We start from the raw sequence: 18,872 nt of genomic DNA, 5'->3' as shown, positions 1-18,872 counted from the left end.
CGGGGGGGGCAGTCAGGGGACAGGCAGCAGTTGGATAGGGATGGGAGTCCCAGGAGTTTGTCAGGGGACAGGTAGGGGGTGGGATCCTAGGGGGGGGAAATTGGGAGGGGGTCTCAGGAGGGGGCAGTTGGGGGACAAGGACTAGTGGTGCTTAGATAGGGGGTGGGGTCCTGGGGAGCAGTTGGGGCAGGGGTCCAGAGAGGAGGTGATCAGGGGACAGGAAGCAGGGGGGGTTGGATGGGTTGGGGTTTCTGAGGGGGGAAGTCGGACGGAGTGGATGGTGGCAGGGTGGGGCTACCCTCCCCGTGGAGTGTCCTATTTTTTGAATGTTAAAATATAGTATCCCTACTCACAGTACAGCTCTCCATTCACAGCAGGCTGCAGCATGAGGTCTCAGCTTCCTCACTCCCTCCCCCTCTTTTCTGTTGGTAGTGGCCAAGGGAATGCTGGGAAATGTAGTTCTTTCCCTGCTCCAGGGCTGGCTCTATAGGCAGGGAGCTAACCACGGAACTAGAGCTCCCAGGGCCCCATGTTGGTTCTCAGCTCCCATGCTGGATCCCTGCCACCCCTGCAAATGGGCTACCCCAAGCACATGCTTGCTTTGCTGGTGCCTAGAGCTGCCCCTGGGCAAGACTATATATTATCTAGACCCTCTCTGACAGGTGTTTGACTAAACCGTTCTTAAAACCTCCAGTGATGGAGATTCTACAACTTTCCTAGGTAACTTGTTTGTGATTAACTACACTTACAATTAGGTTAGACATTAGGAAAAACTTCCTAAGTCTCTCTTGCTGCAATTTAAGCCATTACTACTTGTCCTGTCCTCAGTGGATAAGGAGGACCATTTATCATCTTCTTTATAATGACTTTTTACATACTTTGAAGAATTAGGTTTCCCCTTCAGTCTTTTCTCCAGACTAAACAAGCCCATTTTTTCCATCTTTCCTTATAGATTATGTTTTCTAGAATTGAATAATTTTTGTTGCTATCCTACTTTGTCCAATTTGTCCACATCTTTCCTCAAGTGTAGTGCCCAGAATTGGACACAGTACTCCAGCTGAGGCCTTATTAGTGCTGAGAGGAGTGAAAGAATTGCTTCTCATGTCTTGCTGATGAACATTCCTGCTAAACCATCCCAGAATGATGTTTGCTTTTTTTGCAACAGTGATATCTTGGTGACTCACTGAGTTTGCATTTCACTAAAACCCTCAGATCCTCTTCTACTGTATTCCTTCCTAAGTGGTTGTGGAGGAAAATTAAGCTAGCCCTATTAGTCTAAGCTTTTCTGCTTGGCCTAGGCCCACCCTGTGGCTAACAGGCCACAAGTCTGAACCAAGCTAAGTGTTGTGCTCCCTGACAGTGGCCCCCAGAGGTTGAGACACAGGGAGGGAAGGGGGGATGAAAAGGAGGAGGGTGAAAAAGCCCCAGCAACAAGAATAATTTGCAATATGTGCCTACTGCTTTACATATAATAACCACTTGTGTAAAGCAATCAGTGTGAAGCAATCATCTAAAATGAGTAACCATGCCTCCCCTACCCCATTTGTGAAACTATCCCCATTGTGTAACTGTATCCTGTGAAAGGCAATTATGTAATTGCACCGCGTAAAAGGCAAGGTTGTAGCAATGCTGGAAAGTACCGAAAAGACCCTAACTCTTGACCTGTATTAATTTTGCAATGTATTCCAAATAAGGTAATTATTACTCAAGTATGTGTAATTTGTTTGCGGTTTTAAGCTTTAAAAGCTAAGATGTGCCTTACTTCTGGGGTGCAGTTCCATACTGCTACCCCCAACGCGTTGGTGTGTATCAATAAACAGGCCTCAGGCTTGAGTCTCTGAACTAAAATCAATGCGTGGGTGACTTTTTCCATGACAGTGGTCATTTCCTGTTTTGTATTTGTGCAGTTGATTACTCCTTCAAGTGTAGTGCTTTGCATTTGTCCTTTAATGAATTTAATCCTATTTATTTCAGAGCATTTTCCCAGTTTACCAAGGCCATTTTGAATTCTAATTCTGTCCTTCAAAGCTGTTACCCCTCCCAGCTTGGTATGTCCTGCAAACTGTATAGTTGTACTTTGCCATTATCCTAATCATTTTATGGAGATATTGAATAGGAATGGACCCAGTACAGATCCCTGCAGGACCACACTTGATATACCCTTCTATCTTGACTGTGAACCATTGGTAACTACTGAGTATACTTTTCCAGCCAGTTGTCAACCCACCCTATAGTAGGCCTGTCTAGGCTATATTTCTCTTTTGCTTATGAGCAAGTCATGTGAGACAGTATCAAAAGCCTTACTAAAGTTGAGATCACATCTACTGCATTCCTCCTATCCATGAGGTTTACTACTATTTCAACAAGGGGTAGGTTGATTTGACAATGATTTGTTCTTGACAAATCCATGTTGACTGTTCCTTATCACCTTATCTTATACATGCTTACACATTGTTTGTGCTCCATTATCTTTCTGAGTACTGAAATTAACCTGAGTGGTGTGTAATTCACTGGGTTGTCTTTACTCCTTTTATAGATAGGGCAAATATAGTAGCTTTTCCCATTCTTCTAGCATCTCTCCCATCCTCCATGAGTTCTCAACGATAGTTGCTAATGGCTCAGATCTCTTCAGCCAGTCCCTTAAGTATTCTAGGATGTATTGCAGCAGGGCCTGCTGACTTGAAGACATCTAACTTGTCTAAGTAATTTTTAATTTGGTTCCCTATTTTAGCCTCAGACCCTAGCCCATTTAGATTAATATTCACTGTTTGTCTGATCGCTAACTTTTTTTCATGAAAACTGAAACAAAAAAGGCACTTAACACTTTGGCTGCAGCTGCATTTTCTTAGTCTTTCCCTCCTTCTTGAACAATGGGCCTACTCTGTCCTTGGTCTTCCTCTTGCTTATAATGTATGTGTAAAATGTTTTCTTGTTACCCTTTAAGTCCCTAGCTAGCTTAATCTTATTTTGTGCCTTGACCTTTCTAATTTTGTCCCTGCATACTTGTGGTGTTTTTTTAATATTCATCCTTTAACTTAACCTAATTTCCATTTTTTGGACGACATTTGAAAGTTTCAGGTCATTGAAGATCTTCTGGCTAAGCCAGGGTGGCATTGGGATAGTTTGCTCTTGTTCCCATAATTTTTTTTTTTTTAAATAAAAGACTGGCAATTTCATGAATTCTTCCCCCCATCCTCCCTTAGATTTGCTTCCCATCAGAACTTACCAACCAATTCTCTGAGTTTGCTAAAGGCTGACTTCTTGAAGTCCATTGTGTTTATTCTGCTATCCTATCCTTTCCCTCCTATCATTCCTTGGAATTCCCCTCTCCCTCATTACCACTAATTCCTGTGCTTTTGGATTATTGTTAGCGGTTTATAAAAAGCCTCAGCCACCACCTCTTCCTAGTTAGGTGGTCTACAGTAGACCCCCTACCATGACATCACCCTTGGGACTTTCACCACATTTACTTCCCACTTCTACCTTGATCTCAGTGCAAGTGTATATATCTTTGATATATAAGGTAACACCTTTCTCCTGCCTGCCCTTTTTTTTGAACAAACTGTATCCTTCTGTATCAGTATTGCAATCATGTAAATTATGCGACCAAGTCTCTTTCATTTAGGCACCCTAAGTCCTATTGACTTTCATTGGACCTTAGGCATTTTTTAAAGTTTTACCTGAAAACATTTTTTATAGAACTCCAAATAAAAGAAAGGAGCTGGAAATACTGACTGATTTTAATTCTTGAGTACGAGTTCACTAATCCAGATTAAAATGATTAAGGAGTGTTGCTTCTTCCACCAAGTGTAAAGGCTGTAAGGGCCACTCTTGGTTGGCCCTTAAACATTACTATAAAATAAAAATGTTAAATACTAATGTCCTCTATATGGCATGTAGTGCTACATAAGAGAAACAGTGATATAACTGTTTCTCTTATTTACTAGGAAAAACAAGGAGAATTAATCCATCTTCTCTAACGAGTGAGATTTTAAATCCTTTTTTACACTTCAAAGCTCCATAGAAAGCTCCCTGTTGGTTAGGACAGATATTGAACACATGTGAAGGGGAATAAAGCATAATCTTAAATATTGCAACTAAAAGTGCAATTCTTACAACATTTAATATTCCTGAATAGGCCTCTACTGCTAATATTACATTTAGAGTTGGTTGGGATTTTTAAATGGACATTTTTTTGGTCAGAAAATGCTGGTTTGTCAAAACAAAGAGTTTGCAGGAAAGGGTCTGCTTTCGGTGAATTTCTCTGTTTTGAAATTGATGATTGCAAAACTTTTTTCCAAATTATGTCTTGTTCTAACATTTTTTGAAACAATTTTTTCCATTTTTGGTCAGAAATTACTCATTTCAAAGTATGAGCTCTTATAGTTTTTTTTTATTTTATTTTATTTTATTAAAGTCAAAATGAAACATTTTGATTAACCAAAACTACAATTTTTATTTTTTTTCAGATGGTTGGTTAAAGCAATTTTTCAAGATTTTGTTTTACTTTTTTTTGTTCCTAGTTGAGAAGGGAAAACCATTTCCTGTCCAGCTCTAATTGCACTTGTATATTGATCCCATTTGTCAAGATAGCATTACGCCTTGGGGTTCTCTTCAATTCATCATTATGATCAAGCACACAGGCAGACTGCTGAACTTGTATAGAGCCCCAGCGATTTCAGTATGGAGTTGTGTATTATGGGTGCAGCAATCTGAAGATGAGGCTTTGGAACTCATTTAGGTGCAAAGGTCATGGGTGCTATAGAAAACTGACAGATTCTTAATTATAACCTCAAGTATCGGGGGTAGCCATGTTAGTCTGTAGCCACAAAAACAACAAGGAGTCCAGTGGCACGTTAAAGAATAACAGATTTATTTGGGCATAAGCTTTCGTGGGTAAAAAGCCTCACTTCTTCAGATGCATGGAGTGAAAATTACGGATGCAGGCATTATATAATGACACATGAAGAGAAGGTTGTTACCTCACAAGTGGAGAACTAGTGTTAACAGGGCCAATTCGATCAGGGTGGATGTAGTCCACTCCCAATAATAGATGAGGAGGTGTCAATTCCAGGAGAGGCAAAGCTGCCTTTGTAATGAGCCAGCCACTCCCAATCCCTATTCAAGCCCAAATTAATGGTGTTAAGTTTGCAAATTAATTTTAGTTCTGCTGTTTCTCTTTGAAGTCTGTTTCTGGAGTTTTTTTGTTCAAGAATAGTTACTTTTAAATCTGTTATAGAATGTCCAGGGAGGTAGAAGTGTTCACCTACTGGCTTTTGTATGTTACCATTCCTGATGTCTGATTTGTGTCCATTTATGTACATGGCAGAGGGGCATTGCTGGCACATGATGGCATATATAACATTAGTAAACGTGCAGGTGAATGAGCCCTTGATGGTGTGGCTGATGTGGTTGGATCCTCTGATGGTGTCGCTAGAGTAGATATGGGGACAGAGTAGGCAATGAGGTTTGCTACAGGGATTTGTTCCTGGATTGGTGTTCCTGTGGTGTGGTGTGTAGTTGCTGGTGATATTTGCTTCAGGTTGGGGGGTTATCTGTAAGTGAGGACTGGTCTGTCTCACAAGGTCTGTGAGAATGAGGGATCGTTTTCCAGGATAGGCTGTAGATCGTTGATGATGGGACCTACCAGCTATGGCCTCTTGTTCTGAAACTTTCTTCACTGTGGCAGTTAAGCAGATTACAATGCATAGAATCATAGAAGTGTAGGACTGGAAGGGACCTCAATAGGTCACCTAGGCCAGTCCCCTGCACTCAAGGCAGGACGACATAATAAATCCAGGCATGATCTCTCCACTGGTACAGGAGCCAGATATGGAGATTGGCTTGCAGTTGTGGAGTGAGGGGGACCTAAAGTATAGGCTGGTGAGCTGAAGGAGGCAACAGTCAAGGCACAAGGAGCTGGGGGTATGAGTCATTGCAGCCAACTACAAGTACCACCCTTTTCTGGCACACATGGGTGCCCATGTCAATATTGTTGGAGCCTGAAAGAAGGAGCTAGGTCATCTGAAGAGCATGGTCAGAAAATTAGTCATCAGAAATAATCACCGTTCAAAATAATCCTCAATTAATTTTGTATCACTGATTATTCCCAGCTGTGCAACACAGCTGTGCCTATTTGTGTGAGAGCAGGATAGAAATGAATAGTATTCCATGGCAATAAAATAAATGAACATTGCCCTGGAGTTTGGTCCCATTGTGCTATAGAGTATAAAGGGCATTGAATATGCTACCCACAGGCGATACCTTAACAGCAGTAGACTATCATTATTTCTATTGATTCTTATGTCAAGCCACTTCTCCATGTGTTCCTGTTGCCTCCTACATTCCTCAGGCATGTGATATACCCAGTGCAATCTTACTGGCTGACTGAAAAGGACATGAATGAAATGTTCTCTAAATTCTTCCCTGAGGAACATCAATGTAGAAATTTCAAATTGTCACGCAGTATAATGAGCAGTGACTTTCATGTTTGCATCCAGTTTGTCTCTTTAACTAATCTAAATAGTCATTGGACTGGAAATTATTTTAGTACATTCTTAATAAAGCCAAAAATATTTGGCAAAGGCAGAGGCTTGTTTTCACTGTTTAATGTAACTAAGTAAAAATTGCTTCCACACAAATGAACAGAGGAGGAAGTTCTGGGATCTTGAACGATAAAGTCTGGAAAGCTTAATAATGCAGGTAACAGGCAACTGAAAACTTTGTCCTTTTGTCAGGATTTAGGTAGAGTTGTTATTTAATTTGCCTAAATTGTATAGCATTAACTTCTTAATCTGTACCAAAATAATGGGGCTGAAGATATTATTGAAAGGCAAAATATTACTCATCAATTATTTGTTCTCCTTTTGAGAATGTAATCCTTGTTACGAATGAAACTCACAAGTGGAAAATAAATCCTTCAAAATAATGTTCATAGCTACTCTCACTAGCTATGAAAGTTTAGCTATAACTGAGGCTAAATACTTCATTATGTTAATACAAATTAGTTTTTTTTATTATTATACAATGGATGCTCTTAAATAAAAACACCACCAAATAAATGCAAGGGATAGCATGATGCACACATAAAACAAAACACAAATGGGTTTCATATATCACTGGACTCATCATGGGACATATTTTCTGTATATAGATAGGTGCTCTCTGTGTATGTAAGATTATTACCCTGTAATTTTCAATAATACAATTCTAGCAGTGATGTGGGTGCACAGGTCTGTTTTATCATTTATTATGCCTATAAATATGTTAAGTGCTCTGTAAACATAGGGATAGATAGTCCCTGCATTGAAAAGCTTACATGAGAATAAGTATTGCTGTGACAGGTTGGATCACAGAAACCCCCTTGGGAGCTGCCACCCAAGGTACCAAGACTACCCCTGTTCCTGTTTTCCCTGCCAGCTCAGGACTCCTGCACCCTGTCTTGCTGAGCCAGACACTCCCGTCTGCTCCAACACAGACCCAGGGTCTGAATCACTTGTCCCAAAGCTGCAAGTTTACCTGAAAACAGCTCACAGAAGTGTGCTTGTCTTTAGCACTCAGATGCCCAACTCCCAATGGGGTCTAAACCCAGATAAATTCGTTTTACCCTGCATAAAGCTTATGCAGGGCAAACTCATAAATTGTTCGCCCTCTATAACACTGATAGAGAGATATGCACAGTTGTTTGCTCCCCCAGGTATTAACACATACTCTGAGTAAATTACTAAATAAAAAGTGATTTTATTAAATACATAAAATAGGATTTAAGTGGTTCCAAGTAGTAACAGACAGAACAAAGTAAGTCACCAAGCAAAATAAAATAAAATGTGCAAATCTATGTCTAATCAAACTAAATACAGATAAGTTCCTCACCAGTTCCAGAATGCTCCCTTTTACAGGCTAATCTCCTTTTAGCCTGGGTCCAGCAATCACTCACACCCCCTGTAGTTACTGTCGTTTGTTCCAGTTCCCTTCAAGTATCCTGAGGGGGTGGAGAGGCTCCTTCCTTAGCCAGCTGAAGACCCAAAATGGAGGGGTCTCCCACGGGTTTAAATAGACTCTCTCTTGTGGGTGGAGACCCCCCTCCTCCCTCTGATGCAAAGTCCAGCTCCAAGATGGAGTTCTGGAGTCACCTGGGCAAGTCACATGCCCCTGCATGACTCAGTCTTTACAGGCCGAAGCCATTGTCCACATGGTATCTTGCATGTCTCCAGGAAGACTTCTTATGTGGGTTGGAGCATTCCAAGATGCATTGTTCCCCAAGTGTTTCCTGATCAGGTACTTAACCTGGCAAATTCCTTTCTAAAGAAGCTGACCAAATGCCTCACAAAGCTTACTTAGAAACCAAGCAAGCATACAGCCCATATTCTTAACCTCAAGTAGAAAATGATATATATGTACAAATAGGATGAATAGATATAGTAGACCATAACCTTTACGGAGATATATTACATGGCACAGGCAGCACAAAACATATTCCAGTTATGTCATACATACATTTATAAGCACCCACCCCCATAAAGCCTTATGGGGTACGCTGTCACAAGTGCATCTTACAATGCATGCTTAATTCCATCCACTGTATCCTCACTTATTTCACACTTTGTTCATGTTGTTTTACTGTCCTGTGGACACTACTAGTTTAATAGTCACTGCTCTACTGTAATGCATCTTTCTAGTACAACATCCCACCCCACTCATTTTCTTTCTCCTTTCAACATTCCTGCTATATGCTTTCATTGCTCATGTTCCAAATACCAACACTCAACCAAGCTACCGTCCCCCTCCCATGCTAAGAAGCCAATGAATTTTTGTCTGTCTGAATCAGTACTATGCTTAATACACCACTATAATTATTATTAGGTTCCACCGTTACTCATAAATGACTGGAGTAAGTTCAGCTACAGGTTCCATATAATTCAAATATTTAAAATATATATATATTTACACAACACAGGACCTCTAATGAAAAGAGTGGGTTTGAAATGGAGTCAAAATAAATTTTCCAGTCTCCTACTTCATAATATGGTGATGGACTATAATATGATATTTTTTTATTTACATGTGAAAATCAGCACAAAGGTCTTTAGAGGACAGATGTAAACTATTAGCTTTACTCATCACAATCAAATTCCATCATTAAAAGGTTGTTAAGCTTTTAAACTGTCTTTTCAGTATGAAAATGTGGTGATACTCCTGAAAGCTATTCAAGAGCAATGGCTGGTAAGGGCCTTGAGGTTCACTGAGTTTAGATATTTTCTATCATAGGAATAGTCAGTTGGGAATCCTGAAAGACAATGGTTCCAGAAGCACTTTCTGCCTGCTAATTGTAGCAGAATATCCAATACTTGACAAATTGCCATGATACTAAAATTGATAGTTCCAGGCACCTGTAGAAGAAGTTTCATGAAGTATCTCTATGTAGATTTTAAATGTTTTAAACTACTATGGAAAAAATCTAGTGACAGTCAAGAGAAGCCACAAGATTTTTGTCAAAGTAGTCTGACTAACAAAAATAATTTGTATACCAGGCATACACAGTATAATTTCTATGAGTTCTTTAAGAAACCAGAGAACACATTTCTTCATGAACTTAAAATGCAATTTAAAATGTTAGAAAGTGGCAAATCTTTAGTTATTAAAACCAAACCAACTAGAGCTCAGGGACTGATTCACAAGGGACCTTATGTTGACTGACTAAAAAATTTAAAATCTGAAAGTTAATATTAAGTCTCATTTTCAAAAGTGATCTTAGGACCAGATTTTCAAACGTATTTAGGCAACTAAATATTCAGACAGCTGCTTAGTAGGATTTTCAAAAGTCCCTGAGCAGCTTAGGTGCCTAATTCCCCTAGGTGCCTGGTGGAAAATCAAACTGTATCTGCACTTAAAAATTAGAAAATGACAGAACTGTGGTTGCCTGCTCAACCTTATTTTTCCTACAGGTTACCACCTCATTCAGTGCGCAGGATGGACGGTGCTCATAAAATGATTCAAGGTTGCGTAGTTAATGAGGCTGTAATGTAATTACATGCACAGATGGTGTTTATATGTAAATGATCAGTTATGCATTTAAGTGACTACTTGTATGTGCTATTATCTGATGTGCATGTGCAATCACTGTAATTACACACACATTTAAAATTTAAATCAATAATGTTTGCTACCGAGAAAACATGACTGATAAAGAGGACTAATACAGTAAGTTGATCATTTATTTACAAGAGTATATACATTAATCAGTTGCTCTTTGCATAATTTATATTTGTCTCCATTTCTAGAAGCTACATGCTGCAATTTTTACCTAATTATTGTTTGTGTCATTTAGAAGCCATAAACTACAACCAACTCTGCCAACTAGCAAAGTTCCCATCTTAGGGCTTCACTCTACAGTCTAAACTCTGTTCTCTGTTACACCTATATAAATCCAGAGGCATGCAGATTTGTGGATCATAAGAGACTAGTTAATGTCCCATTGTACAGATAAAATAGAGTTCTTCTCTTGCTTCCACATACATTAATATAATTTGTTGAAGATAACATATTTATTTATTTTGTAGTTACCTTCCTGTAACATGAAGAATTTGTCCTCCATATCACCTGGACATTAGAAACCAGGGTTCAAACCAGGAGTTGTCACCTGGATCTCCCTTTGCATTTTTTTACCTATTCCTATACTATGTAATCCCTCAATGCACTTTTACATATTTTTCAAAGTTACATCAAATGTAAGTCAGAGGAGTAGATGATCTCCACATACTTTGGAGAATGGAATGTCAAATAATGTCTTCTGATCCATAAGTCTGTGTGTACTAGCATATTATGCACCATTAGTTTGTATGAGTTTTAGATGATGATGAATTTCAATATATTTGTGAAACACACCCATGCACATGGGTTTCATTAAGTTCGCTGAAGCAAATAAAATCTGTTGTTATGAAGGGACCTTTGACAGTACATAATTACATAAAAATGCATCAGCCAACACTGAAATGAAATTAAGATGTCAGTACTGATGCATATCATAACATTTTTGAAAAGGCATTTAAGATGCTACAAACTTTTTGTAGATAACAGAGTTATTGTATCAAAATAGTAACCACTGGCTTTTGCTGTATTTCAAGAAAGCTACTAATTCTCAAAATATCATGACACTTTGATTAAAAGACTATTCCAAAAGAAATTTTAGTCAAGTACTTTTTTATGAAAGTTAAGTAAGGAGAACAATAGGATTCAAATTACAGTAGAACCTCAGAGTTATGAACTCCTCAGGAATGGAGGTTGTCCATAACTTGGAAATGTTTGTAAATCTGAACTAAATGTTATGGTTGTCCTTTCAAAAGTTTACAACTGAGTATTGACTTAATACAGCTTTGAAACTTTACTATGCAGAAAAAAATTGCTGATTTCCCTTTATTTTTTTTAGTAGTTTTACATTTAACACAATATTGTCCTGTATTTGCTTTTGTGTGTGTGTGTGTGTGTGCTACTGCCTAATTATGTACTTCCGGTTCCAAATGAGATGTGTGGTTAACTGGTCAGTTTGTAACTCTGGTGTTCGTAACTTTGAGGTTCCACTGTACTCAAAGTGGGGAACAAATTTACAAAATAGGGGATTGATTGGTTATATTTATGAATTCCATTTTAAAACCAGGAATCATGATCCTAATGTATTTTTAGGACATTACTTAAGCCTCTTCAGAAATATGGGGGCCAGTATGTGATGCATAGCTTTAAAAAGTCCAGCTCTCAGACAATACCCTGATAAGTAGATTTTTCTGGATAAGGAATAGTGAAATAACTTCTTGTTGTTAATCTGAGAAAAAAGGCATTTGATAGATGACTTAATCATCTTATTTTCTTTCACTCATGATGTAACAGTTTATGGGCCACACACGAAAGATTATCAATTGTTATTAGCACTTGTGAACAGGAAATTAAGAGATAAATTTAATCAGGAGGGGATCAGGGGAAAATTTCTGACCAGATGGCAATTCAGATATATTTCTATTCTGAGTCCCCACAAAGAGCTCATGAGATCTGAGCAATGTATCTGGCACCTCCTGGTCCACCTTCTAGTCCTGCTGGTTTACCTAGTTCACAGAGCTGGTGTTCTCCTCCTCATTCCTCACTAAAGCACTGCATGGCACCTGTTTGCTGACCAGAAGCAATACCGCAGGTCTGGGTGGATGGGCAAGTCCTGCCCAGTAAGGGTCAAACTCCCCATCCTAGGACTGACCAATTATTATTGTTCTAGGCCTTATTACTCATTTCCTCAGTCCTTTTATCCTTTCTTGGCAATTATTGCTACTCTAAGTGGTGATCACCTCCCCTACTCCCTTGGATACATGATCATACTCTGAAATATTGCAAATGACCAAGTTCAACTAATCTTTGATCTTCTCATCTTCCTAGATAAAATATCAGTTCCCACACCAGAAGCCAGCAGGCAGTATGCTCCTATGATGTCCTCCTCTGAACCATGCCAGTGCTATGAGTGGATTAAGACACAGTTATAGAAAAGGCTGTTCTCTGTGAAAATAGGGTGCAACTGAGCTGCATAGCAACACTATTTGTACAAGTGCCATGAGTAATTTCCAGCCAACATGATCTCAGTGGAGTACAGATAATAGAATACACAGGCCACCTAAGTGGTGACCATTTGACTGTGAAACTGTGTGTTATTTATTTATTTAGACTTATATAACCCACATCTATTGAAAAGGAGAACCTGTCCCTTGCTTAGGGTGCTCCTTGACAATTCATATATACAGAACCTTAAAACAATCTATTCCTGTAACCATCTTGAACTCTTAATCAACCAACAATAACCCAGCAACAAACAGCATACTTAAGATTTTTTTTTAGTTCTCCTCCAGAGCCTTCACGTTCACTCACAGCTAGGGAAAACAAATGGAGTGCCAGGAAGGTCGATAGTGTCGGAACATTGTTGAAGCACTGGGGCTATTAACCCAGCAATTTCTGTCCTCTCTGGCACTACACGATGGAGCCTGGTGCAAGGGAGGACTACACAGTGATTTAGCCTTGCTTTCAGCATGTTGAACCCAAATGGTGGTTGTAGCATCAGTGCATGATGGGGAGCACTTTTGCATGTGGGCACACATGAGTTGTCTTATACGCATGTTATGGGCACCATATGGTACTATGATCAAAAACATGTGGTTTACACATGTAGTGTAAGCAAGGATTTGGTGGATTTCCCTCCCCCTCTCTCTTTTTTCCCTTTTCCCTTTAAGGAAGAAGTAGAGGCTCACAGGCCATTGTTGATGGGATGATGGAAGTTAATGAAATATGTATGATGCTGTAGTGGACTTCACTTGGCGGCCAGCAGGCCTAGTGGTCAAGCCATGGCCAAAGAGTGTTTGAGTTTTGGGATGGCTCTTCCAGGCAGCACAGGGAGGTCCAGCAGCCAAGTCACAGATTGTCACCCCCCACAAAGCCCTCCAGGTTGTCTCAGGCAGCCGAGGGAGGGGGGAAGGGTAGGGATACCCAGGACCTCCCTCTCCATCAGTTCCCAGGCCAGAGTCCAAAGGGAGAGAGGTGAGTGGTGGCTCAGTCCCTTCAGGCTGCTTCTCCAGACCAGCCTCCCATGGCTGCTTCCTACCTTCCCTGTTATCCCTTCTGTTTGGGGCACAGTCCCAACCCTCTGCTTATTCAGTCTTAGCAAGTCAAAGCCTCAGCTGAGAGGTGGTGGTTCCCATCTCACTCTGAGCTGAGAGCAGAGAGGAATTGTGTGTGGGGGGAAGGTCCTTGGCCTCCCCTCCCAGCTATGTCTTATTCACAGTCCTGGTCCTTTCCCTCTAGATCACTCTGTATACAACCTGTCTGTGTCTTGCCACCAGTCTCTCCTTCATTGTCCCCTGTATTTGACAGACAGAGTTCCTTTGAAGCAGATCCTCCACAGGGAGTATGCCCAGCAGCTGTGGAGGGATAGGGCCTTCTTGGCTCAATACAGCTACACCACTTCTCCCACCTTAGGGGTCTTGTAAACCCCACCACACACCTTTTTCTCTCAGTCTGGGTGCTACAGGGTCAGTCTGCATGTATGGGTGTCCTTCATTCCGCAAAAAGAAATCTGAGTTTTTGTATTACATATTGCTCGATATGCTCCCTCAAACTTGTACAGCTATCATGAAAGATACCAGCACATAATCTGCAGATTATGGTCTTTCATATCATTCAGCCACTCCAGGGGTGCATGATCTGTCATGAAATGGAATGGCTTTCCCCATAAGTACAACATAACAACAGAGTGCTTCAGTGTCCCATTTTACTACAAAGGCCTCCTTCTCTATTACTGAGTATGCTCCTTCATAGGAGAACAATTTCCAGCTGATCTGAAGGACTGGATGTTCTTCTCCATCCCAGGCCAACTTTGGAGGCATCCGTCCACAGGACAAAAGGTTTTGAAGAATGAGAGTGGAACAAGACAGACTCCTGAGTTAGTTGATCTTTCTGTTTCTTGAAGGCCATGGTGGAGTCCCTACTAGCCTTTCCTGGGAGCTATGTCTTTCACTAGGTCCTTCATCGGGGCCACAACTGTGGCAAAATCCAGAGTAAACCACCTATAATAGTCCAACAATCCTGGGAAGCATTGTATCTGCCTCTTTGTGGTAGACCTAGACCACCAATGGGCATAGGCATTCCATCCCGACTGCATACCCATGGTACGTCACTCCTTGATTAGTTAGGTGGCACTTGGCAGGGTTGGCTGTAAGTCCTGCATTTCTGAGGACCCACAAGACCACTGCAACATATTTTAAGTGCTCGTTCCAGGACTTGTTATAGATGATGATGTAATCAATGTTCATGGCTGCATATTGGTTGTGAGGCTGAAGCACTTTGTCCATCAGACTTTGGAAGGTGGCTGCCAAGCCATGGAGTCTAAACAGCATAGTCCTAAATTGATACAATCCAAATGGCAGGCAGAAGCCAGGCTTTACTTGGGACTCTGGGGTCAAGGGGTTCTGCCAGTAATTCCTGGTCAGGTCAAGGGTAGTGATACACCTGGAGGCCCCTGACCTCTCTAATAAATTGTCAACTTTTGGCATCAGGCAGGTGTCAAATTTGGATACCACATTAACCTTCCAGAAATCTATGCAGAATTTGGTACACCCATCCTGTTTAGGTACCAACACTACAGGACTTTGCCACTTGCTATGTGCCACGTCAACTACCCCAAGGTCTAACGTAGTTTGCAGTTCATTCTGTACCATTTCCCACATGTCTTGGCAATGGCCGGAAGTTCTCTCTCACCTTTTTCCCTGTTTCAGTCTCTATATGATGGAATATTAGGCAAGTCTGTCCTGGAACTGTGGAAAAGACTGCCAAGAAAGACTGGCCCAGTTTTTGGATCTGTCGCTTTTGTTCCATCTGCAGGTCTTCTCCCACCAGGACTTGGTCAGAGCTGTGGGCTCCAGAGGCCTGGGGCATGAGTTCTGGTTCTGGGGGAAAACAGTGTTACCAGGAGCCCTTCCTAATCTTTCCAGGCATTTAGCAGGTTGAAAGGGTACTCTGTAGTGTCTTTCCTCTTCCCTGTTTGAATCTCAGTTTACTGCTTTAATTTGTCTGATCCTACTGCATAAAATACACAGTCTAAGGATTTTGGATACTAGGACAGATAGGAATGGTAGATACATTATAATCAAGGTTGAAGCTGGGGCAACAATTGTTTTTTTCTAATAACTACACTCTTAATTGTGGCAATACTGATTTGTTTCATGCCTTTTTTGCTGACCGAGTGCCATGGGACATTGCTCCCTTATTATTGCTGGTGACTTCAATGAAGTACTCAATCCTGTTTTGGATAAGTCAGTGTCCTGCTCTCATAGGAATTCCAACATATATTAGGTGCTCCAATATCAAATGGCAGATTTGAGTCTAGGGATTATACTTTCTTTTCTACAGAGCACTCCACCTGATCTCATCTAGATTACTTTTTAGTAAAACTAGATTTAATCAACAACATAGTGGATTGTCATACTGGAACAATTCCTGCATCAGATCATTGATATGTACTGTTGTGTTTAGCCTTTATTAGGTGTACTTTTACTTGTCGGGTGTCTTAAACCCAGGCCCATGGGAGTGCTGAGCACTAATCTTACCCTCTGTGCCACCACACTACTAGGTGAGATGAGGGAACTACAGCTAATACCCCATGAACAGAGGCTACCTATACCTGCTGACTCAGTGAATTAAGGTGACTAGCAGCAAACTGCTGATTGGACACCACCAGGTATAAAGCTTCTTGATCCTTGTCTGAACAACTAGCTGCTAGGCCTCTTGCTACCCAGATCCCTGAGACCAAGTCCCTGCCTCCTCACTCCTTGTCCTCAGTCCCTGCTGCTTGCTCCCTGTTCCTGCTACTATGCCTCATCCCCACGCCTGTTACCAGACTTTGTTCCTGGTTCCTGCTTCCTTGCCCTGACCTGTGCTGCTGACTCCATCTTTGACCCTTGGAATAATGTCTGACTCTGGCTTGACCCTTGGCATGGCTTCCAACTCTGAATCTGGCTCTCACCCTTGGACTGGCATCTGACTTTGACTCCACCTTGACCCTGAGTGTAGCTTCTGACCATGACCCCAGCTCCATCCCTGTCTCTGACCACTAGGTCAGACCACTCTGTATGGGCCCTGACAGCAATTTAATACACCCTTACTCTCTTCTCCAGCATTTTTACCATATATACACCAAGAACTTGAAAGTTTTTATGAGACTAATGCTCTGACAGCTCACTCTTCAGCAGTTCTCTGGGAAATCACCAAAGCATTTATTTGTGGGTGTATTGTTACCTATTCAACTGTTAAAAAGAAGTGGCACAGAGCTAAATTAGACTCCCTAGCTGCAGAAATTAAAGGCTCCTGCTGAGGAGTGTGTTCTGTCCCACTCTCTGGAGAAACTACAAACCTTTACTAACTTAAGTTATGAGATCAACAAACTTCACACGCAGAGGGCAGAATTTGCTGTTTTATTTAAAGCAGAATTACTAGGAATCTGGTGAAAGAAGCAGCAAACTGTTTGCTTATAAACAAACAAAAAGAGAATCAAAATTAAAATCACTGCTATTTTTGGATACAAAATACACACAGTACAACTGCCAATTAATGAACAATTAAAACATTTTTATTCTAAGTTATATTTGGCTGATTCAATGCAGATGCATTGGAAGTATTCATCAAAATTCAATATTGCTGCAGCTCTCTGACTCTCAGAAAGAGGCCTTGGAAGCCTCTCTGGAATTAAAAGAGCTGAAACTAGCAGTCAGAGAAATGAAAATTGGTAAAGCACCAAACACAGCTGAGTTTGCTATTGAATTTTGTATAACAATTTCTGAGATCCTAATTCCCAAGTTATTGGATATGTATAATGAAGCCAGGGGTAAGAATACACTCCCCCACACTTTAAGGGAGATGTCATCTCAGTCATCCCCAAAGCCGGTAAGGAACCCAGGCTGGGTGGTAGCGATAGGCCAATCTCATTTATCAATTTTGATGCGAAAATGTTGGCTAAATCCCTTCTGAAAAGGCTTGATAAAATCCTATCCCAAATTATTCATGTCAGTCAAGTGGGGTTTATCCATCACAGACATGGATCTGACAACATGTGCCAAATGACTGACATCATTGCAGCTTCAAGGGAGTCAAAGGAACCTCTTGCTGCCCCTTCCTTGGCACAGAGAAGGCATGAGACAGTGTATCCTGTGATTACCTCTTTTGCATGCTTGCTACCTTCAGATTTGGTAGTCAATTTATCTCCTGGATTAAACTTCTTTATATGAATCCCCCTTCCAGGGTGGTTACCAATGGCATTATACAATTCCCACTTCACAGGGTATGAGACAGGTTGCCCCCTCTCACGTCTGCCATTTGTCCTAGCCCTAGATTTGCTATCCATGCAAATCAACACATGCATGGCACCAGAATAAGCCAAACAGAACACAAGATCATGTTTTATGCTGATGATGCTCTTATTCTTGTATCCAAACCTGAAGAATCTGTTCCTAATCTATTAAATCTAATTAATGAATTTGGACATCTGCCCATAGAGGAATCTATGATTGAAATTTTAGGTGGCAACCCCACCTTACGAAATATTCAGGGATAGTAATCCCCAATGAGATGGAGAATCTGGTCAAAATTACTCTAGAACCCATTTTAGAAATTTGGGCAGGGGATGCGAAGGGAGGGGGTGCAGGTTCTGGGAGGGAGTTGGGGGATGGGAGGGGGTGCAGAGGGAGGGCGTGCAGGGTGAGGGCTGTGGGGTGTGGCTGCAGATGAGGGGTTTGGGGTGTGGGAGAGGCTCAAGGCGAGAGTAGTAGTGTGGGGGGTGAGGGCTCTGTCTGGGGCTGGGGGGGGTTGGAGTGTTAGAGAGGCTCAGAGCTAGGGCAGAGGGTTGGAGTGCAGGGGGATGAGGGCTCTGGCTGGGACTGGGGATAAGGTGTTTGGGTTGCTGGAGGGGCTCAGGGCTAGGGTAGAGGGTTGAGGGTGCGGTGGGGGGGTGAAAGCTCTGTCTGAGGGTGTGGGCTCTGGGGTGGGGCAGGGCTGGGGATGAGTTTGGGGTGCAGGCAGGCTGTTCCGGGACAGGGGCCAGAGAGGAGGACTCCCCCCCAGCCCTTTCCCTGCCGGCAGCAGCAAGCTCTGGGAGAGAAGCCCCCCTTTCTTGCCCCCCCCCCCAGCAACACACTCACCCCCACCACTGTCACTGCATGTGCTCCTAGGGCCCCTCTCAGGTCCAGGAATCTCACGAACTTCCCCCGTGGTGGGTGCCGGGGGTGCTGTGTGCACCTCCTCCCCTGCTGTTGCCCCTTACTGTAGCCTCACTGTGGGTGAGGGATGGGGCTGCCTCCTTGCCC

Source organism: Trachemys scripta, chromosome 1 (genome assembly GCF_013100865.1).
Source record: "Trachemys scripta elegans isolate TJP31775 chromosome 1, CAS_Tse_1.0, whole genome shotgun sequence".
Lineage (NCBI taxonomy): Eukaryota > Metazoa > Chordata > Testudines > Emydidae > Trachemys > Trachemys scripta.
The sequence above is the reverse complement of the archived record's forward strand: the minus strand, read 5'-3'. Positions refer to the sequence as shown.